Here is a 24,787-nt window from a genome sequence, read left to right on the forward strand (position 1 = left end):
TTCTCTGATTCTGTAATCTTTAACATTTATCACTTTGAATAAAGCATACAAATGATCTTTTAAAGGGAGTTACTCAGGCAACAAAAAGCACTCGTAATGGAGTACTATAGAGAGCTGATTATTGGATAAGAAGGTGAAATAATTTCTTAATTGGGTCATTGTAGAGGGGCCACTCAGATGTTTCAGCAGACTTAATTCTCACATGGGAAATTGGAGATGGCGCATTCTTCACATGGAAAGGCGGGGCAAAAACGCACACTGACTCTTACAAAATGGCTCCTTCAACAGTTCTCAAGAAGCACAGGCTGTCTGGCTTGTGCTTTTATTTTCCTTTTAAGAAATCCGGTTTTTAGGTCATGAGCACCAAGAACAATTTTATCTGCAGTTTAAAGTAATTATTTTATATATCTAAAAATGTAATTTTTAGTTTTGGGGAAAGGGGATTATTTCCAATTCTATTTCTTGAAAGCGAATTGGAATAGGTGGGGTGACCCTACTTTAGGAAGCCCCAGTTCCCTATCTGAAAAAGGGAGGAGAGGAACAATAAGCAGTTCCTAGAACTGGGAACAAAATTGAGAATCTGATAGTAGACCCAAAGTTGGTTTAGCAACTAAAATGGTGCCCTTTAAAAAAAAAAAAAAAAAAAAAAAAAAAACTTGCTGTTCTGGGTTTTTCCTGAAAATGGAAACCCATCACAATTCATAGGTGAGATCACAAGCACCTGCAGAGTTGGACAAGGGAAAAACAGCTGGCAAAATCCTGTCTATGGCTAATACATGCCATGCACCATCTAACCATTTTGGAAAAGGCAGTTGCATCTGTGGCCTTTTGTCCCAGTGATAAGACAAGTGAACAAATGGGGAACAAAGTGCAAACAAAGGAAGGATCCTTTTATAGTTATGTTTGTGGATGGTAATTGCAATTTATTACCAATCCTTGTCTGTTGGACCATTTGATATTAACCTGCACTGTACAGAATATGCATTGTGTAGCCTATATGCAATTTAAATATAATGCATTTAAAAGTACGAAAAAAATAGAATCTGTGAACTGAACATAATACGCATAGTAGACCTATATCTTGGAAATTACTAAATACAGAATTCGAATGTTTCAAAATAGGTTACATATATATTTTATGTATTTAAAGCTACGATATTTAGGATTCAGAATTTGAACATGCATAATATGCACTGTGCATATTTAAAACTACGACATACGGAATTTGTAATTTGAACATATGTAGTATGCATTGTGTATATTTGACACTACAAAAGATTTGAAGATTTCAGCATACGTAACAAGCATTTATGTTTAAAACTATGTGTACAACCACTTGTACAAACAGAATATGTGCTATCTATATTCAAAACTACGAAATACGAGATTTTGAAATTTCACTGAACTTAATTACGGACTGCGTTTTTTCACTGAACTCATAATTACGGACTGCGTTTTAAAAATTTCAAAACAGGAATTCGTATATTTCAACAAACGTAATATTCACTATGTATAGGCCTATTTAAAACTACATAAGACGGGATTCGTAGCCTATATTTCAACATAATATTTCAACGGACTCGCATATGAAATTAACTGTTAAAATACTTTGCAACGATTTATGTATTACATTAGATTGTATTGCTGGATATGCATTCTGTCATGTGCTGTGCAAATTTCATAATACAATCAACAGATATGGACATAAAATACGAACTATGGATTACAGAATAAAAATTGATACGAAATACGCATTTAAGAATGATTGATTTCAGCGTGAAACTAGACATGCATCCTTAAACGGGTGTGTAGCTGAAGGGAGGCGCTGCACACGTACAGAGTAGAAACTATTCGCTGTACGGTGGGACGTTTTCCTACAGATACGAATTTGGGAAACTGCATGTACCAATTCAGGCACGTGTATATACTGATTCCTGATTTCAAACTATGTGCAACAAACTAATTTAGATATTACATAAGTTAGATGCTATTACAGTGCATGTTTTTTTCATACATAATATAATTTTCCTGTTACAATTTACAGATATTGGAATGTGAATTTGAACTGCAGATTACGCAGAACAGAAGGGGTAAAATGAAATCTGAAAGAATGAGTGTAGGGCTCACTCCCAAGCATTTAATGTTTGGGCAGGAAAATCAGATCAATTTTCCAAAATAAAATGTTCATTGCTCTAATAGTTTCCTGCCCCATGTGGTATTATATGATTGACATAATATGTATCACAAAAAGTGTACATTCACTAAGCATAAACTACAGAAATCCATGTATCACACATCAGGGATAATAGTAAAGGGTATTAATTGTACTACAACAACATTTCTTCTAACCCTATATTACATTGTTAAACAGAAAAAAAAGCATTTTACATCACATGGTGTTGTGAACAAGCCTGGTAAATAATTAGTTCAATTAGAATAAAGCAGAAATATCTGTTAGGATGAGTATAAACACAGCTCCCGGGTGGCCGGCGAGCTTGGAAAATGCCCCCACTGCAGGACCTGGGAACGAATGGACTGGGGGACAAAAAGGCGGTTAGGGGGGCAAGAGCTGGGACCCGGTTCGTTCTGGAGGTGCGGTCTCGACGTCCCAAAGCGCCGCCGCGACAATGCATCGTGCGGGCAGGACGGTGCTGGGCTCCTGGGTGTCTTCAGCCGGAGCATGCTGGCGGGAGAGGGCATCAGGCTTACCGTTTTTACAGCCTGTGCGGTAGGATAGGGTGAAATTTAAAATGGGAGAAGAACAGGGACCAGCGGGCTTGTCGGGAATTCAGGCGCTTAGCCTATCGGATGTACTCAAGGTTCTTGTGGTCAAACCAGGAACGGAATACCCGCCCCCTCCAGCCAGTGCCTCCACTCCTCAAGCACCCGTTTGATAGCCAGTAGCTCCCGGTTGCCGATGTCGTAATTACGTTCTGTGGGCGTGAGGCAGTGGGAGAAGTAAGCGCAGGGGTGGAGTTTGTTGTCGACAGGCGAGCGCTGGGAAAGGACAGCCCCCACTCACGTCCGAGGCGTCCACCTCCACTACGTACTGACGAGCAGGGTCAGGCTAGGTTAGGACAGGCGCTGAGGTGAACCGACCTTTCAGGTCGCGGAACGCCTTCTCGGCTGCCGGGGACCAGGTGAACCCCCGATTGATGGACGTAAAGCCGGTGAGGGGAGCCGCTACCGTGCCGTAATTGCGGATGAAGTGGCGGTAGAAATTGGAGAAGCCGAGGAATCGGTGCAGCTCCCTGCGGGAGGTGGGGCGAGGCCACTCCTCGACTGCGCGAACCTTCTGCCGATCCATGCAGATACTTCCCGCCGTGATGACGAAGCCCAGGAAGGAAGTGGTGCTCTGGTGGAAGGCGCACTTCTCCGCTTTCACGTACAGGTGATTTTCAAGCAGACATTGGACGCGGCGGACGTGCTGTACGTGTTCTGGCAGGGAGCGGGAGTAAATCAGGATGTCGTCCAGGTAGACGAACCAGTTCAGCATGTCCCGAAGGACGTCGTTGACCAGGGACTGAAACACGGCTAGTGAATTCGTTAACCCGAACGGCATAACCAGGTACTCATAGTGACCGGATGGTGTGTTGAGCGCCATCTTCTACTCGTCCCCCTCTCGAATCCTGACCAGGTGGTAGGCGTTGCGGAGGTCGAGTCTGGTGAAGATGGTGGCCCCCTGCAGCAACTCAAAGGCGGAAGACAGAAACGGTAGGGGGTAACGGTTCTTAACCGTGATGGCGTTGAGGCCCCGATAATCTATGCAGGGATGGAGGGAGCCGTCCTTCTTCCCCACGAAGAAGAATCCGGCTCCTGCAGGCGAGGAGGAGGGGCGGATGAGACCGCCCGCGAGGGACTCCCGGATGTATTTATCCATAGCCTCTGTCTCCAGCGGAGACAAGGAAAACAGGCGCTCCCTGGGTGGGGACGAGCCGGGCAGCAAGTCGATGGCGCAGTCGATATATGGCCGATGAGGGGGTAACAAGGTGGCGCGGGACTTGCTAAAAACCGGCTTCAGATCCATGTACTCAGGCGGCAGCGCCGACAGGTTCGGGAAATCTTCGGGAGCGGAAGCAACCGGCGATACAGGGACCATGGCGTCCCGAAGGCAGTGGGAGTGACAAAAAGGGCTCCAGCCCAGGATCTGGTTACTCTCTCAATCAATGTGGGGGTTGTGTCGTGCTACCACCCCCAAGTCAACTGCGAGAGGTTCCAGGATCCCCCGCATATGACTTGGGGGTGGCAGCCGAGGCTCCCGACTGGGAGACGTGGGCGGAACCAGTGGGTAGGCAGCAGCGGGCAAAAAAGGGTGGTTCTCCTGACTCAGCTGCAACTGTTGCATCTGAGCAGCTACCCCGGCGAGGCTGGTGGCGAAGCCTTCCAGAGATCGGCAGATGGAGTCCAGCTGGCTCTGGTGCCCCCCCAACAGAGCACCTTGGAGCTCCAGGGCTGTTCTCAGCTGTGGTAGGTCCGCTGGGTCCATGCTGGCTAGTTCGTTCTGTTAGAACGGTGGTTGGGACACAAACGCGGACCACAGGGTATTCCGGTTCCAGGCGTTTTATTGAAATCGGCAGGCGGTTCGTAATTCCAGAGACAGGCAGGGTTCGAAACACGGACAAGCAGTCCGGGGGAAAATCCAGAATCGGGAGTCGGGGCAGACAGGGTCAGGAACCAGGCAAGTGAGTGGTAGCAATCGGGTCCGAACAGCAGGCAGATATCGTAGTCGGGAAACGTGCAGGAACGGCAATGCGGCAAACGATCAGGGAAACTAAAGCGGGGACGAGACAGGTAAAAAAACACTGAAACAAACTAGCAACGAGACAGAGACAAGCAAGGATATATATAGCTGGGGTAACGAGGAGATGGGATGCAGGTGAGCAGGCAGGCAGGTGTAGGTAATGAGGAGATCAGGTGGGCGTAGACCAGGCAGGGAGCGGGGCGGGGCTGGAACACAAGGAAAAACAAAAACACTGTGTGTGCTACATGCTCCACAATATGCCATCTCAGAGGAGATTACCCATTCCACCTGTACCTGACAACCAGCCTGAAGAGGACATGCCAGTGGCTGAAGAACACCCACCAATGAGGGGGGGCAGCATGAGTATGCCAAATGATTGTTGACCAGCATTTTATTTAGGTGGGGGAGACCAGGTACAGCTGTAACACTTTTTTTGTTTTGCCTTGTATTTTGCCTTGTTGCAAAAAATCAGCAGAAGTGACTGCTTTCATTTTAACATATATGCAACATACATCTCTCGTCTCTATATTTACTTCACCAAGTCAAGCACATGTGCCTTACCTTTCTCTAATTTCATCTAAATTCAGTGAGTGCCTTTGTTACAACTGTCCCTGTGGTAACAGGGGGACAGAGGGTGTCCAGGGAGGAGGACAGCACAGAGAGGACAGTAGAGGGTTTCTCCTCAACAGAGAGAAGTGAGAAGGATTCAGCAGAAGGGAGAGAAGAGCACACAGAAGAGAAGAGAAGGCACTTGACCAGAGGGTGCGAAGGTTGCCTCGAGCTGATACTAATGGGGTGGGAGCAGAGGGAGGGGAGGATATGAGTGGAAGGGAGAAGGATAGGAAGTAGTGATGAGAGGTGTGACTGTGAGATCAAGAGCAGGGCAGCCTCTCGTGAAGACAAGCTGGTTGCCAGCCTTGTGTGTTGGTGGGGACTCCACTAGGGTGAAGTCAAAGGACTGGAGGGGAGGGGGGGGAGACCAGCAGACTGAATGGAGTTCAGTGGAAGATTGAAGTCCCCAAGCAGCAGGATGGGAGTGCCGTCCTCAGGGAAGGAGCTGAGGAGGGTGTCCAGTTCATCTAGAAATGACTGCAGAGGGCCTGGTGGACCATGGAGAACAGTCCTGTGCAGTTTACAAGGGGAAGAAACAGTAACAGCGTGGAATTCAAAAGAGGTGGAGGAAATGGAAGGGAGGGAGGCAACACGGAAACTCCATGAGGGGGAGATCAGGAAACCAGTTCCTCCATCCCTCCCTGAGGGTCTGGGGGTGTGGGATAAGGTGAAGGCAGAGGAGAGGGCAGCGGGAGTGGCGGTGTTCTCCGGTGTGATCCACGTCTCAGTGAGGGCTAGGAAGTGCAGGGACAGCATGGAAGCCTGAGCAGAGATGAAGTCGGCCTTCTGTACTGCCGACTGGCAGTTCCAGAGGCCACCGGAAATGACAAAAGTAATATCAGTAGGATGACGTGGATGAATAAGGTTAGACAGGATACGACTGCAAGGTTGCATAGGTTGCTGCCTGCAAAGATTGGGAGGGGAGGTTCGGACAGGAATGGGTAGATGGCACATGATTAGTGTATGTGTTGGAGAGGGACAAGATGATGCAGAACAATAGGTGTTAATAGCACAAACTCGGGTAGATATACAAATGGATGAATGAACCAGAAAAACAACACAACAACTAAAGCATAGAGACAGAGAAAAACCAACCACAGGGTAGCTAGTGAGCAGACCGCAGTAGTGCCCCTCGTTGTCCTTCCTCATTGGACTCCTGCAGGTAGACTCCCTTGTCTTAGTCCGACCGAGTCTTCGTACGTCGAGACAAGGAAGATGAGACTGCTACAGCTGCCGCTTAGTGGAAACGCAACTAAAGAGCCTTGTGGCTCACAACACACGTGGCTTACAGGCTGGCTACAGCCCCGCCCCCTCAGAAACCAGAACAAACCGGAAATTTGGCCTAATTAACAAACAAATGCAAATTAGCAACTCAACAGCTAATGCAACAGTAACTGACACTATCAAGTAGTAACGCAACGCAACCAAACAAGACACATGGTTATAAATTGACAAAGAATCCTAACCAAACAAGCAAACCCAATTGAACCTACCACAAAGTTTTGCTAGGAACGACAACAGAGTAAACAATGCACAGCTACTCTAAGCAAATTAAAAAGGAAAGATCCTGCTCTGATGAAGAAGAAATCCAACCTTCAACGATGCACACACTTGTAACATTTACAGCAACAGCCATGCGTTTTTCAAACCAAAACAGTGGTGGATAAGGGTTTTTCTGTAAGTTGTAGTCTTTACAGCGTTTGTTTTCAAAATGCCAGTGAGTCAGTCACTTACAAACCAAGGGTGTCACATTTTCACAAAAGTGGCTAGCCTATTTCACTTGCTAGCTACGCTTGCTGTTGCAACCGATTGTATGTAATGTGTGTTACAATTGTCCCTAGCCAACCTCTCCTAATATTTGATAAGATAATTGGAATATAACACAATGTATGCAGCTAATAATTATACTAACATCTAGATTGGAAATCACTGATCACAACCACCTGTTACTTGTGTTCCTGCCAAAACACATCAAATGTGGAGTCAAAATCTTGCGCAAGTTACAAATTTGCCCCACAAAATGACTTCTATCTATAACTTTTGACAGAGATTGAGACACAAGTTGAAATTTTGAGTGTAGCATGCTGATGCCAGCACACATGTTGTCTGTGAGTGTCATCACATTTTGTTAGACACGAGCTGAGAAATTAAGCATGTTACAACTGTCCCTTTGTTACAGCTGCACCCGGTCTCCCCTATGTTCCCTGTTAACATTAATTGCACTGCACCAGATGACACCAGATAACATAAGACAAATAACAAGACAATGTAATGAAATATCTTATTTGCGCTGCCTGCCCCTTGACATAACATCTGCCAGTGCCCACAGCGCATTAATTGAACTTAGAGTGGCATCTATACTGACGAATGTGCTGCTGATGAACTGGCGGAACTGCTGTTAGCACTCCCTTTCTTCTCGCTCCTCTGCCAGACTCTCCTCTTCCATTTCTATCAGGCGGCGATATTCTGTTGCTGGGTCATCTGGGTGTTGCTGTGCAGATTCGCGCTCCAAACTGCAAAACTCCACACTCCAAACTGCAATGTATCCATTTGTGTTTAAGGTCGGAAATGCCGCGTTTTGCATCACTCCACTCCTCCTCCACTGGGGGTTAGTAAGACGATACGCATGCAAAGACCCTACGTCTCTGTGTGGTATCTTAACTAACGCTGCACGGTGAATAGTGTGTGACAAATTAGTTAGGAGCAACGAAACATGGCTAGTTACATTACTCGTAATGATCTGAAACACACGGATGTACAACATTCATCAATGTAGCTAACAATCGGGTGTTTAGCTATGCAAAGTCCTCGGCCCAGGGTTAACCTACTGTAGCTCATGAAATGAGGTTCCAATCTTGCGGTTCCGTGGATGGTTTCGCTGGCGGTTTCGTCATCGGGGAGCCAGGGCTGGTCTAGTTCGGTCTGTATGAGGGTTTCTTTCAGGAGGTGCGTTGAGGTGGATCCGGTGGAACCTTTATCTCCAGCTAGTAACAAGTTCGCGCTGCTTTGATTGCTGGCGCTGAAACTCGGCTCTTGCGTTATTGATCTCCGCTAGTAATTCAGTGCTAGCTTGGAGAATCTGCTTTGCGTGTCCAGTCTGCATGGTGCGGCCTCCGGGAGAGAGTGAGACTAGTTCCCAGTTAGGATGTCCTGCAGCTACAGTGGGGTATCTCTTTTGTGCTAACAGTGGTGCACAAAGTTGGATTTTCCTCAGTAAACAACACTGTAAATTGCCGTGGAAGTTCAGGTTAATGACTGTTAACGGGAATTTGTAGGCAGCACACAAAACTGCCGAGAACTGCCAGGAATTGACAATTGATGAGATTTGAATTTCTGGCAGTTTTACAAGCCTGAGAAGCTTGGCAGTTGACCTCCCATCCCCTAGGTCTAGGGGCGGCTTTCACGTGTAAATGAAAATGCTGTGAGCTATACAAATGCAAATCAGGGCAGTAGGGGGATTTTTACTCACCCCTGGTCCAGAGGTGACAACAAAGGCGCTGAGGTCTTCTTTTTCTTTTCTTCTTCAGTTTTGGGGCTTCAATCTTCCATCTAAGATGTATTCCATGGCACAATGGAGAACGTGTCTGTGTTTATATGCTCTTGTCTAGCGAGGTCCTCTGTATGACCATGACCTCGCATGTGATTCACACAGTTGTTTGTGCATTTGCTATTTTTCCTATATATCAATAAAGCTCTTACTTTTAATCAACATATTACTTGCAAATGTTTTTTTTCTTTCCCCAATAAATTCATTCATGTCCTTGATTATAGTGTAGCCCATAGAATAACAATAACATGAATATATACAACATATAGCATATATCACATGAATATACTGTATAGTCTTCAGTGAAGGGTTTATAACTAAACTGGCATTGATGATCAGTCTCATTTAATTGCCATTCCAATTATGTTAATTTTAAGTATTCAACAAAATTGATTTAATAAATCAACATGGTTATTATTTTGAATCAATATTCAAAATAGTAACGCGGTGCTGAATCTTAGACTAACTTTAGCACGGGAGTTCTTTTATGGTGAGTTGGCTTAATTCAATGCAAGAACAACATTGAGACGGACGCAGGTTTCAAGGAAAAAGCAGTTTAATACAAAACATATTTAACTAACACGGCTAACTATAAGGGTGGATGTGATGGATGTGGAGTTGTGGAGAGTGAAACAAAGGGGAACAAAGGAATGCTCGTGCACGTGAGTAGAGGGAACCAAAGGGAAAGGTGCGTGCACGCAAGTGCACGTGGCGGAATGAATGGTGAGAACAAAAGGAGGGAACGCGTGCACGTGAATGCACGTGGTGGAATGAATGGAGGAGAAAGGAAATTGGAGGGAATATGATGTCACGAGGCTCAAGCGAGGACTCAGGCGCAGACAGGAAGGCACGATGAAACGAGTTTACTGTATCCAAATCGAAATCCAAAAAACAAAGTCAGAACAGGCACAGTCCAAAACCAGAGAAATCGCGGCAAACAAATCCGAAAAACAAAATACAAAATCGAGGTAACAAGAACAGGCAGGGTTGCAAAACGGGCAGGCTAAACAGAACAAAGAACGGCTTGGTAGCGAAACAGGAAAACTGAGACGAACTAGCAACGATCACACAACAAACAGGGTATATATAGGGAGAGTCTGATGAGGGGATGAGATGCAGGTGTGCAGGTAGGCAAGTGATCAAGCATGGATGGGCGGAGACAGGGCGGAGAACAGGGCAGGGCTGGAACACAGGGGAAAACAGTAAACATGAGTACATGGAGAGCGAAAACAAAGCCGGCTACGAAACCGCCGTACTGACAGTACCCCCCCTCCTACGGACACCCCCAGGCGTCCTGGCAGGCAGCCCAGGATGCCGCCGATGGAAGTCAGTGATGAGGGAAGGGTCAAGGACGTCACGGGCCGGGACCCAGCACCGTTCCTCTGGGCCGTAACCCTCCCAGTCCACCAAGTATTGGAGTCCGTGGCCCCGACGCCGAACTCCCAACAGGCGACGCACTGTGTACGCTTCTGACCCGTCAATCAGGCAGGGAGGCGGAGGAGCCCACGGAGCCGGGCAGAGAGGGCTGCGGATGACAGGCTTGATCCTAGAGATGTGGAACGTCGGGTGGATGCAGCGGAGAGTAGGTGGAAGCCTGAACCAGATGGCAGCGGGGCTGATGATCTTAGCAGTGGGGAGCCTTGGTCCGGAGCCAGTCAGCAGCCCGCTTGATCCGGGCGGACGCACGCAGGAGCGTGGTCTGGGTGTGCTTCCATGTCCGCTGACAGCGGCGAATGAACACCTCCACCGAGGGGACACTGACCTCCTCCTCCTGAGCCGGGAATAGAGGGGTTGATAACCGCGGCAGCACTGGAATGGGGACATGCCGGTGGAGGAGGATAGCAGGGAGTTAATGGAGTACTCTACCCAGGGCAGCTGCTTACTCCATGAGCGGGGATCCTGCGAGGCGAGGCACCACAGCACCGTCTCCAGTTGCTGATTAGCTTGTTCGGTCTGGCCGTTGGTCTGCGGGTTGAAACCTGAGGACAGACTCACAGATGCCCTCAATAACTTACAGAACGCCCTCCAGAAGTGGGAAGTAAACTGGGGCCCCCTATCCGACACCACATCTATCGGCAGCCCGTGCAGTCTAAACACGTTGATCAGGAGCTCGGCGGTTTCTTTGGCGGTGGGTAGCTTGGGCAGAGCATTAAGATGCACGGACCTAGAGAACCGATCAACTACTGTAAGGATGGCGGTGTTACCGTCGGAAGGGGGCAGAGCTGTGACGAAGTCCAGGGCAATGTGGGACTAGGGTCTTCTTGGCACCGGCAGAGGTCGCAGCAGACCTGCTGGAGGGCGATTGGAGGGCTTGTTCTGGGCGCAAACCGAGCAGGCAGAGACAAAGCTGCAGACATCCTTTTCCACAGTGGGCCACCAGAAGCGCTGTTCGATGAGGAGGAGGAGGGACGAGAGAGGGCATTGGGTTTGCTGTTCTTGGATCCTGGGCGATACGAGAGGACGAAGTCGAATCGGGCAAAGAACAGAGACCAGCAAGCCTGATGGGGGTTAAGGCATTTAGCGGTGCAGAGGTATTCCAGATTTTTGTGGTCTGTCCATACCAGAAATGGTATACTAGCTCCCTCCAGCCAGTGCCTCCACTCCTCCAATGCCAACTTCACCGTCAGCAGCTCTCGATCACCGATGTTGTAATTGCGCTCCGATGCGGAGAGCTGCCGGGAAAAGAAGGCACACGGGTGCAGCTTGTTGTCCTGCTCTGACACTTGAGAGAGCACGGCCCCCATGCCCACCTCAGAGGCGTCCACTTCCACCACAAACTGCCGGGCAGGGTCGGGTTGAATGAGCACCGCTTCGGTGGCGGCCGGGGTCCAGGAGAAGCATCGGGCGGGGGATGTCAGAGAGGTGAGTGGAGCGGTGACGGAGCTGAAGTTGCGGATAAACCGCCGGTAGAAATTGACAAAGCCGAGGAATCGCTGGAGCTCGTGGTGGGAAGTCGGTCGTGGCCACTCCTCAACCGCCTGTACCTTGCACCGATCCATTAGGACCCCCTCGGCAGAGACAACACATCCCAAAAAGGCAACTGTCCCGATAAAATCCACATTTCTCTGCTTTAATGAACAGATAGTTCTCCAGCAGCCTCTGAAGCACTTGATGGACATGGCGCGAATGTTCAGCGGGCGACCGAGAGATGAGGTTGTCATCTAAGTACACGAATATGAACTGGCCCAGCATGTCACGGAGTACGTCGTTGACTAGGGCCTGGAAGGCAGACGTTAGTCTCTAACTTAGAGCATTAGTTAACCCGAAAGGCATAACCAGGTATTCGTAGTGCCCAGTCGGAGTGTTGAAGGCGGTCCTCCACTCGTCCCCCTCTCTGATGCGGATCAGGTGATGGGCGTTGCGGAGGTCTAGCTTGGTAAAGATTCTAGCCCCCTGCAGGGACTCAAAAGCAGCCGAAGGAAGAGGAAGGGGGTAGCGGTTCTTTACCGTAATGCTGTTCAGGCCGCGGTAGTCAATGCAGGGACTGAGCGAACCATCCTTCTTGCCCACGAAGAAAAAACCCGCCCCAGCCGGCGACGATGAGGGGCGAATGATGCCGGCGGCCAGCGACTCCCGGATATACTTGTTCATGGCTTCCGTCTCCGGTGGCGACAGTGAATACAGGCGACCCCGGGGCGGGGTGGTGTTGGGCAAGAGGTTGATGGCGCAATCGTAGGGTCGATGAGGAGGCAAGGAGGTGGCGCAGGACTTGCTGGAACAGGGCAGGGCCGGAACACAGGAGAAAACGGTAAACATGAGCACATGGAGAGCGAAAACAAAGCCAGCTACGAAACCATCGTACTGACATATGGTTTCGGTGTCACCCGGTAGTGGCGGATTTGATTATCTGGCTAGTCCTACCTAGGTTAGCTATGTTCCCACAATGTGGAGCTCACGTTGTTAGGAGCTTCTTGGTGAAGCTAGATAAGGATCTAGGCGGATTATGCCGCTGGTTAGTGTAAACCCTGAACTAGTCGCAAAAATGTATTCCTACCAGATTAACGGAAGGAACGAGAGAGAGAGAGAAATGAGAGAGAAGATTACAATATGGTTACAACATATCTTGGCAGTTATTACGAACAATATCCTACAGATGGAGCATCAATCCTAGCACATTCTGGAATTTCATCAACGCTAATGCCCAGATCCACAGCTTTACTTGAGTGTTTGATTCGGCCGATATCAAACTTGAGTCTCAAGATGCCGCGAATTCGTCCGACCGTCATCGGGGGCACGTTCCGTTCCAGATGCGCTCCGGTGTTCCCAAGGGCCTCGTCGTCCCAGGGCGCGTCTCTGGCTTGACCAGGGGGAAGAGGCATCGTCGACAATGCGTGGGAGGTTCAAAGAGAACCGGTCGTCTTTGTATCCCAGGTTAAAAAGCTGCAGTCGGTATAGCAGCCTCTGATTTAAATCGGGTCCTTGCAAGTGGGTTTCAAATTCAGGTAATTTAGAATTAGGAGTCTTTGTCGTCAAACCCTTGGTCGCGGGTCTTGAAACAAAGATCTAATTCTCAATTAGAATGTCCTGTAGCTACAGAGGGTGTCTCTTTACTGCTTACAGCGTGGTGCCGTGTGCGAGAGAGAGCGAACTACCGCTCGCGTGCGGTTTTTCTGTACCATCCAGATGTTGCGTAACCAGGGGGGTACGAGGGGTGTTAGCGAGTGAGGAATGTGAAGATAAGTGCATTCCTCACTGTCCACTTTTGTGCCACATGTTGTAATCTTTATTATGGACCCATCGTACCTCCCTGCTACATACATCTTTGACATGCATGTGAAATTAGCTTTTAAATGACACCAAACATGATTATGTTGCACCTAAGGATGACCATATTCCATACTTTTGACAAGAGATGAACAGAGTCCATGAGTATGGCTGTGCTGTAGGTTGCCTGGCAGCAGACAGAATCCAGAGTCCAGGATGCAGCTGCCCTTAGCGTGACCTGCTGACCAGAGACTAGCAACAAGGATTGTGTAAGGAAAAACAAGGCGCAATTCCAATCTTCGTGGAAAGGTCTTCTTTATTTACAGGAACGGCAGTTGTCAGACATACGTGAAACGCACTCTGGGTTCAGTGGAGTCATTGAACCATGAGGGTCCACTGAAGACATTCTTTATACAGATGCAGCGCTTTGATCAGTATGGACAGCAATTAAATAACTATCAATAAGGATGGGAATACATGTGGTGAAATACTGGGGCTTTGGTAATGAGATTATTTCGTCTTTGATCAGGATAGACAATAGAGTACCTGTGGTGAACTACCAGAGGTCTGGTAATTACATTGTCTTCCCTAGCAAGAACAGTTCTCAATCACCCATCGCTGGTTCCTTTAGAAGTGTCAATTGTCGCAGCAGCTAGCTGTCGCCAAAGTGATAGCTGAAGTCTGAGCAGGACTGTGGTTACAATAAGGCCATCTAGACAAATGAATACAGGTATTAGCATACCTTAAGTGAGAGGATCTGTGTTATCTGGTGCTGCATTGAGTGAGCTGGTTTAAGGATTTGGACCAAATTCTTACAGTCCCCCCTTTGATGCTTATATGCCATAAAGCATCACCCATTCCAGGTATCCTAGTGGCGGTGCTGTCCTGCCTTAGGTTGTCATCCTTTGCATCTTACCCGTCATTGGACCAACACCTCTTTCCACTGGAACACTCTAAGCACTACATCCTCGGGCCTGATGAAGCTTTATTATAACCAGAGACCAACCATACTAACTCTTATGCAATTATCTTCTTTTAACCAGGATAGAAGAGAGAACTACTCCAGCCAGGGAGACTCCTTAATAAGGCTGTTTGAAACAAGAGCTTTGGTGTAGGAGTGAAAAGCAGGTTATTTCCTGAATCCGGGATAAAGATCACCCCACATGATGTGTTACACTGCATTGGTGGGAATCTGTAAGGTGGGAATGGGAGATGCCTGACAACATACGGACTGTGGCACACTAAAATAATGGACTTTGATAGCCTATATGACATGGCTGGTCAAGGACACGATAGGGAAAGAGTAGAGCAGGAAGTCAGGGAGACCCTGGCACTCTTTGTAAAAGATATCCTCGTTAGAGTACAAGGCAAAGGCTTAGCTCTTACGGCGGATAATAGCCAAATATTAAATTGGTATGCTTCGGAGGGCCGCAGCCTACCATCCAAACCTAAATATAAAAACCTCACAGCAGTCATTGTGTATTTGCTCCGCCGAAACGACCTTAAAACTCTAGAGGAACACGAGAGAACCCTCATTAGCATGCGTAACCTAGAGAAGATACGATCAGAGGAAATGCAGAAACTTCGCATGCAAATAGACAGCTTTGCCTATGAAAAGCAAAGCTGGGCTAGGCAGGGCGAAGCAATGGCGAGTCAAATTGCTAGCCTCCAAAATAGGTTACAGCATGACTAAAACTACGCCTCCACTCTTGAGGAATGCTGTGACAATGCTGGTTTTCCTGTTGCCGCAATTCAACAGGCCGTCATGGAATCGGTTAGTTGCAGGCGACAGGACGAGAGTGATGATGAAGAGGTCTTTGTGGCCTCTATAAATAATAATGTTGCACGTGCCGCTCGGTCTCGCACCCGAGCCCAGACGATCAATAGCCTGCATGACCGTGCCACACGGTCAACTAGTCGGAGGCACTCGGTCAGTCCCCAGGACGACCTATACTATCGCCCGTCGCACACCACCCAGCGAGAGCGCAGCCCGATAATGGCTAGGCGAGAGTGCTAGCACAAGACCACGGGGGCAAACTGCACCCAGTTGCGTATTACAGCCGGAAGAAATCTCCCATCAAACAGGGTTTTGACCCATGCACACAGCATGTTCTGGCGGTGCGCTGTATGCTTACAACAACGGAGCCCCTTGTAGGCTTTCAACCCATTGTTGTGCACACAATGTACACCCCGCTTCAAATGCTGTTGCAGGGCCGAATTAAAGGAGTGTCAGCTCAAAGACTGGCTAGGTGGCTAACAGACATTCAGGCTTGAGATATTACCACAGTTAATGATAGGATTCTCCCACATTTACTTGGGGATATTGAGGGGCAGGCGCACACCTGTGAACCAGGGCTAGAGACCCCGAGCGCAGTCATGGGCCGAGAACTTCCCGGTCAGATTAGAGTATATATTGATGGCTCCCGATTTTGGGAAAAATGGTCAGTTCCATTCTGGGTGTGCTCTCTGGACCCCTCAACCTCCCAATTCGGATGTTAGCCACCAAATACTATTCAAGCTACCACCCTCCATGTCGGCCCAGGAAGCCGAACTTGTCGCATTGTTAGAAGCTATAAAAACGAACCGTTATGTGTGTATACCGATAGCCGCTTTACATGCGGAGTTGTGCACGATTTTATGGCCTAATGGCAATTGCAAAAATTCTAACTTCCACTGGGAAACCCATTAAACACTTCGGAGTAATCACAGCAATATGCGAAGCAGTTCCAACCCGCGACAACCCGATCTCCGTAGTCAAAGTGCGGGCACATATTAGTAGAGATCCGAACATTCACGAAAGCAATAACATTGCGGATAGCCTCGCAAAACAAGCAGCTCAGAAAGGAGAGCCTTGGCACCGCATTAAACTACAACCGCTTTTGCCGTAAGCGCCATCCAAGCTACCCCCATAGATCTCAAATAATACCAACAAGATTTATGGGTCTCAGATGGGGAGCTTGCACCGCACTTAAAACAGGACCAAGGCATCGTAATGCGGGACGATAAATATGTCGAGCCAAGTGTCCTCCAAAATCCTATCATCAAGCTATATCACGAATATGCTCATGTTTCATCAGAGAAAACATTAGAGCTAATTCAACAATATTTCTGGTGGCCTGGAATGCATGCTGACATTGACCACTGGTGCAAATCATGTTCAATATGTGCGGCTGTCAACCAGGGGAAGCCTGGTCGCACCAAACTCCGCAGACCTGAGCCCCCTAAAGGTCCCTGGGAATCCCTGCAACTAGTTTCATTGGGCCATTGCCTAGTGCCAGAGGGGGGTATCACTATTGCCTCGTGATAATTGATAAATTCTCCAAATGGGTGGAGGCCATCCCCACATGCAATAATACGGCACATACCGTAGCACGAGTACTAGCGAACCAGATAATTCCCCTCTGGGAAGCACCAACCCAAATCGAGTCAGATCAGGGAATCCACTGTACAGGGCAAATAATGAAAGATCTGTGCAAAATGCTAAACATCCAACAGAGATTTCACATCCCGTATAGGCCCCAGAGCTCCGGGAAGGTTGAACGCGTGAACCGCACCATCAAAGAGCACATTGCGAAGCAGGTAGTGCAGCATAAGAGGCAGTGGACTGATGCCCTGCCGACGGTGCTAACAGTGTTGCGAGCTACTCCCTCCAAAGCCAAGGGCATCAGTCCTTTTGAGCTAATGACTGGGAGAATAATGAAATTGCCCATAGACCCAGAGATCTCACCTGTAGCCCTAGGGCCTCTCATACTCGCAACACAGCAAACCGTCTTAACCAACCTGCAAGAACGGCTCAAGGTGCTACACGTGCATGCTGCCCTAAAGCAACGACAGTCCGACCAGATAAATGATGCATTAACCTGGCCACTGAAAACAAATTTGCTGAATGGGACATGGTCATGATCAGAGTCTTCGTCAAAGAGAACACTTTTGCACCCCGTTGGCACAGACCTTATGAAGTAAAGGCCGTATGCAATAGCTGCATAGCAGTTCAGATAAGACGAAAAATAAAATGGTATCACATGACCCAATGCAAATTATTTCGGAGGCCATCCACCACATAACGTATACATGTAAGTGTATGCACCCATTCTGTCTTACAGACTGGCTGCTGCAATCCCATGGACACCAGATGCCAGAAGGGTCTTTGGGCCCACATGTATTGAATTTGGACAGCGAGTGCAGCCCATGCACAACCTAGGTTGTGGAAGATGGGTGTGGAGACATTTTAAGGGGCCAATCACAGGAAACGCAATCACAATCCCAGCAAGAGAACCAGCTTTATGGCCTCCCGGTGTAGCACCGGACCCAGATTGCACCGCACAAATCTGCTGTAAATCTGGCTCCACCCGTCTTCCCATCCAGACAATCACAGGACACACATCAGTAGACAAATTTAACTCTAACCACACCCTCTGGTACCAGCTAGAGGAGTATAATGATAAAGGTACTGGTGGTCTCACTGTCATACAAATCAAAACAACAATGGCCTAGATCCTAAAAAGTGTTATAACACAAAGGACCTAAGGTCAGCCTTATATAAATGCATTCATACAGGACCACATAATTCCACACATATGGAATACACCTCACTACTGTTCAACCTGACTTCTTCCCCTACAGTCGAACGCAACAAACCCAATCCGTTTGTATGGACAAATCGAAGAGAGGGTACATACTATGTTGGACTGTGTGAGGCCAATCTGGATGCATGGACTAGTCCCCATTGTTCATGGACTAGTAACTACTGCTTCAACCTTCAGTCACGAATCGACGATTTAATCTCTGATTATAACAACAGACGCGATCTGTTCTCAGATGTGATAGGCTTATTTGGCACAGGTAACTCCATTGCCAATACATATAAATTAACCCAACAATCCCAGTACACAGCATGGTTGACTAATCAAATAGCCACCAGCTTCCAACGTCTGACTGAAGGTGATGAAAACATTAAGGCGGTTAAATCAGATGCCCAAGCACTACTTATGCTTGGCCACATGATATTTAATCAGACCCAAATTGTCGAACATGACTTAGCCTGCAGAACATACGCACAAGACCTTTTCACTGCTGCATGGCAGGAGATCCTCGACCTCCGCCTACGCAAAATCCCCAGACATGTACTTCTTGATTCGACATGTTAGATTTGCATAGGTGGTTTGCATCAAGCCAGATGAAAACCATCCACTATGCAGAACTCCTAACAACTATAATGCTATACAATGGTGATGAATGCAATGGTTGTATAGGATTCTATGCAACCTTTCCCTTTATACATCCCAATCAAGTATTTCTGAATTCAACAACCATACGCTCCCTCAGAGCTGTGATAAAAGATCAGCTCATTAAATGGGATCATCTACTGGCTATATTGCTATGAAAGGTATGACATCCCTCTTTACTACTCGCAACTGTTGCCATGAAACATCCAGTTATATCGTATGTACTTGCAATACCTTCCAACCTCTGTCATACAATAACACAAAATTGCTCAATGTACGATCATGCATGGGTATGCAGATTCTGTACAGGTGTCACACACAGCAGTGTGTTGTCAGTGAAATGAACTCCTTCTCCTACGGAGGGTTGACCTGCCCAGCCAACCACACGTTCTGCCTCGAGGTGACCAAAGACTTCACCATGAGACAGATAAACATCCTAGGGAGAGTTCCAATGGACACTGAGGCACTGAGGCTTTCTTTTATGAAGAAAGTACCCACATCCTAACGGACACCATGGAGCTTGTCCAGGAAGGTCCAGGAAACGGGCTACCACCTTTACCAAGCGCAGGTGGAGGTAAACTTGGCCAAACAAACAGCCAAGATTCTAACCAGCGCTTCCACTCTCTCTGCCCAATACGCTGTAAGGAAAAAAAAGAGGCGCAATCCCGATCTTCACAGAAAAGACTTCTTTATTTACAGGAACGGCAGTTGTCAGAAATACGTGAAAACGCACTCTGGGTTCAGCGGAGTCAATCTGACCATGAGGGTCCACTGAAGACATTCTTTATACAGATGCCGCGCTTTGATCAGGATAGACAATAATTAAATAATTATCAATAAGGGTGGGAATACATGTGGTGAAATACCAGGTGAAAGGTGAAATACCTCTAGACAAATGAATACAGGTATTAGCATACCTTAAGTGAGAGGATCTGTGCTATCTTATGCTGCACTGAGTGAGCTGGTTTAGGAATCTGGACCAAATTCTTACAGTCCCCCCTTTGATGTTTATATGCCATAAAGCATCACCCATTCCTGGTATCCTAGTGGCGGTGCCGTCCTGCCTTAGGTTGTCAACCTTTGCACGGACAATCTTACCCGTCATTGGACCAACACCTCTTTCCACTCTAAGCACTACATCCTCGGACCTGATGAAGCTTTATTATGACCACAGACCGACCATACTAACCCTTATTCAATTATCTTCTTTTAACCAGGATAGAAGAGAGAACTACTCCAGCCAGGGATACTCCTTAATAAGGCTGTTTGAAACAAGAGATTTGGTGTAGGAGTGAAAAGCAGGTTATTTCCTGAATCCGGGATAAAGGTCACCCCACATGATGTGTTACACTGCATTGGCGCTCTCTGTAATTTGGAATTAGGGAAGACCAACGCTTTCCTTTGATTTGCAGGAAGGAGGAATTGTAGAACTATCACATCCAGTGAGACTGTCTAAAACTGACATCTGAACTGTTTACGATATGTTGTTTCAAAACAGAACACATGCAATACATCATAACATATTGGCATACAATGACAATGATACATATGCATACAGCTATTTTGAAGGACACTTCCCAAACAAGTCCTGAGAAAGCAATGTCTAAGTCTCCATCATGCATCGGATTGATCAAAGCCTTGTCTTTCTTCTCTAATTCCTGCTGCGTTTTGATAATGTGACTGTCTTTCCTTTGCATTAGTGACATAAGTTCATTATCCAACGGTGGTAATTCAAAATCAAATTCAGGTATGGTTTCAACAAATCTTAACTCTTCTTCCGGTTGGACAGACATGGTTTGCTGAGACGTATTGACATATGGGAAGTGGTAATTTCCTATTGACCAAGATGAGCTGGGTGCAATACAAAATGAAGTGGAATTAACAGGACAGAGTTGCAGACTATCATTGATGGCGATAGAAAAATGGCTCTGGGTAGTAGTAATGCATGCTTTTTGTCTGAGCAGAACTACCCTGGTGAAATTGTTGTGGATATGTGTCAAATGTACTTCACAGGCTGCATAGTCTGTCTGGGGTACTCCACACAGTGGTTGTTTCCCAAGTGCATCACACTCGCAGAAGAACCCAAACGGAGTTTTATCACAGCAATCGGTGTTCAAACTCCTCCCCTGATCGGAGTTGAGCGATGAACTTGAGAAGGTCTTTCCTTTCCTTGAGAACATTTTTTTGCAATACTCCTCTGCTGTTGACCTGAACAATTACCAATTACCTCAAATACCTGTTCTGTCTGAAAGATAGGTAAAGAAACAGTCAAGAGCATTGCATACATTTGTCTCATGAAACAACCAAACCGGTTGAAGCTATTTCCAGCAGAGCAGGCCCATGACTTGTCCTCAGGGTTATTAATTACAGTCTCATTCCACCATTCCAGGATCTGTATTGGTGGAATCCTACTGGTGGGTGTGGAGGGTCTCCCCCCTTGAGGAGAGAAAGGCAAATGTATTCCCTCCATCAAGGGACCATAGTCAAATGGGCTATAAAATCCAGCTGGGAGAGGATGAGAGGAAACTCTAGTCATCTGTAAAATATAGCTATATGGGATGGGGAGTTTGCATCTACCCAGATTGTTCATGAAAGTCTTCAAATTTTCTGAGGTAGATTTGAAGCAATCTTTCAGTCCAAACCATTTCATTATGACCTCTTCTCTAAAGAGGGTTGCTGGGACCTTTCCAGCCAACACCTCCTGTAGAATGTGGGAAATCTCTTGATATTTAATGGAGGCAAATTGCGCACAATATAGTTCCTTCTGCATGCGATTGAAGGCTCCCCTGGTGTTCTGGGAGATGATAGATAGGATTGATGCAATGGCGTGAATGTCTTGGACAGTCTCCTTCTCCTCTTTCAGTCCTTCCTGTAAGTAAGCGTCTGTTTGGAGGACCTGTGAGCCAATCAGTTCCTTCAGTTTGCGTTCATTTTCCCTCAACTGGCATCTATCCAGTTAGATATTCCCAGACCTGTTCCGGTTGCTCCAAGTACGCCGTCCATGAACCCCAATAATTTCCGCCTTAGAGGGGCTCCCGTTGGATGGGGAGTTTGGAGCTCCTCTGCAAACTGGTCCATGGATGACCTGGTGGCTACTGCACTATGGTATTTCAGGAAGGCTGTCGTCAGGAGGTCTTTGTACATTCCCGTCACGCTTTCTCCCTTGCACTGCTCATCAACATCTGGAGACCATGCCGTCCAGTTCACCAGGACTGGAACATGGACCCACTGGATGTTGTTGATCAGGACCCCGGGATATGGTCTTGTCAGCACGCTGGACTGGGGAGCTGGTTGTTGCTCTGGACATTCCTGCAGCATCACAGCAATGGGTAGAATTAACACCAGGACACTGCGTCACCTTTGTTTGTTGGGATCTGAAAAATGCATGCAAGCAGAAAGGATTACCCCCCCCCCCCATTTTCATGACAGTGTAACAAACATAACTAGACAAACAAACATAACATTTTATCAATTGTCATCTGATTTCTTGTATGGCAGATGATCCACATGAAACCATTTCCTTGTGGACTGTCCAACTTTTGCCTTATAGCACACTTTGTATACAGAATCTCCACATTTATCAATCACAGTATATGGGCCCCTCCAATTAGCCAACCATGGCCCAGAATGATGATAATTCTTTGCCGTAACTTTGTCCCCAAGCTCAAATTTTTGTTCACTGACATGTTAGTCATAATACATCTTGTTATATTTCTAAATGGAGCCAATTTGTTGAGCCGCCTGTTGGTACATAGCAGGTAGAGAAAAGCACAAATTTTTAAGGAATGTTTCAGTTGTCCATCCATCTACCATAGGTCTTGGCACCTCTAGTAGAAGGTATTCTGGCATTCGCATTTTCCTACCTGTCATCAATTCATGGGGACTGTACCCTGTGCTCTTGTGTACAATTCCTCTCACAGACATCAAAATACTAGGAAGGTTCTCCAACACCATTTTCTTCATTGCTGTTTTGAGTGTTCTGTTTGTGCATTCTACCCCTCCTGAGGACTGTGGGTGGTGGGCTATGTGAAGCTGATGTTTTATTCCCAGTAGTTTGGCTAGATCTGCATGAATTCTTCCTGTAAAATGAGTACCACTATCACTTTCCAGGCTAAGGGGCAGACCCCATCTACAGTAAACTTGTTCCCATAATACTCGCGCTGTGGCTGCTGCTGTATCAGACTTGATTGGAAATGCCTCTATCCATTTAGTGAATGTGTCTACTATAACAAAGTATCTGTACCCCCCCTTTAGCTGCTGGAAGTGGGCCAACATAATCAATTTGCAAATTTGTCCACGGGCCTTCCGCTAAACATGTAGGTCTCAAGTGTCCTTTCTTTTTGACTTTTGATGGATTCATCTGGGCACATGTTAAACAATATGCACAGTAATCTTTTACATCTTTGTCAATATTTAGCCACCAGAAAATGTTTTCCAGTCTATCTTTTATTTTTTCAACACCTAGGTGCCCCCCCTGATTGTGGATATGATATAGAATATCATTCCACAATTCTGCTGGTGGGATCCATTCTGGAAGGTCATTTATTTTATATAACAACATGCCATCATGTACAATGAGTTGTGCATCGAACTCAGCGAATGGGCCTTCTGAAATTTCCTCCCCATTTTGCTTCCTTCTGATTGCTTCCCGCACAAGTGGATCACTCTGTTGGGCACTTTTGAGGTCTACAGGTTCTCTGATATTGATAGCTGCAATCAGTTCTGGTCCTAGAACATCTGGAAGTGGCTTTCCTTCTACCGCACCTTTCTTTGCAAGCTCATCAACAACCAAATTACCATCACCATGTTTACATGCCCCTTTCTTCTGGTGTGCTTTCACCTTCAACAGAGCTATCTTATATGTGCTAGACTTAGCAGCTGACCACAGAGCTTGTATGGGACCAACGTGAGTCAGGGGTTGACCATCAGCACTGGTGAAGCCCCGTTTCTGCCAAATGGGTAAATATTCTGTCACAGAGTTAACTACAAAGGCGGAGTCTGAATAGATATTTAAGTTTGAATCCTGGAAAATAGATAATGTCTGCAACACTGATGAAATCTCTGCTCTCTGTACTGAGAAATGAGATGGACATTTGTACATAAAATCACCTTTCTCTGAATGGATAGCAAAACCTGTGTTGTACTGACCATCTTGCCAATATCGGGACCCATCAACATAGACATCCATTGCACCTTCTATAGGAAGAACTTCAAAGACACTGTCGGGAGACTGGGCAGGTTCAATGTCACATGTGTGTGGTACACCTTCATAGAGAAGTGTCCGAGGCAGCATACAGTTAGGTTTATACACAGTTTTCAAATTCTTGGAGCCCAGATCCAAGGTCCACCTGGCTAATCGTGCATTAGATACCCCTTTCACCTTGCCATTCAAAAGAAGCTGAAGGGGTGTATGTGGTGTGTGAAGTGTCACTTCATTAAAGCCATAAATGTACATTGCCCAATGAACTGCCAAAAGGTGCCTGGTGCACCTTTGCCTGGAGTCAAATGCTTTTTCTACTGGAGAGAGTATACAAGAAGCATATGCAATGGGACGCATGTTTCCCTGAACTTCCTGCAGTAGAACTGCTGAAAGGGCTTCCTCTGTTGCAGCTGTCTGCAAAATGAATGGTTGCGATCGGTCTGGATTGCGCAATGCTGGAGCTTTAATTAATGCGTCTATCAATTTCTCAAATGCTGTCTGATGCTCTGGACCCCAATCTAAAGAATCAGTCTTTTTCTTTTTCCCCGAAAGAAGAGAGTTCAGAGGTTTTGCGATGTCAGCAAAGCCTTCAATGAAACCACAACAAAACCCTACTATCCCCAAAAACGATCTTTACGCTGTCACTGATACTGGAACTGGAAGTCTCTGAATGATATCCACCTTGTGTGGATCCGGTGTGCGCCCCCTTTTGCTTATTTTAACACCCAGATAAGTAACCTCTGATTTAAGAAGTTGGG

General features: G+C 46.9%; 1 pseudogene; it reads left to right on the forward strand.

Annotated features, from left to right (window-relative positions):
- Nucleotides 1-17,081: 17,081 nt before the first annotated feature.
- LOC118777612 lies at nt 17,082-21,704 on the forward strand (annotated as a pseudogene).
- The last annotated feature ends 3,083 nt before the right edge of the window (nt 21,705-24,787 follow it).

The sequence above is a fragment of the Megalops cyprinoides genome, chromosome 5 (genome assembly GCF_013368585.1).
Source record: "Megalops cyprinoides isolate fMegCyp1 chromosome 5, fMegCyp1.pri, whole genome shotgun sequence".
Taxonomy (NCBI): Eukaryota; Metazoa; Chordata; class Actinopteri; order Elopiformes; family Megalopidae; genus Megalops; species Megalops cyprinoides.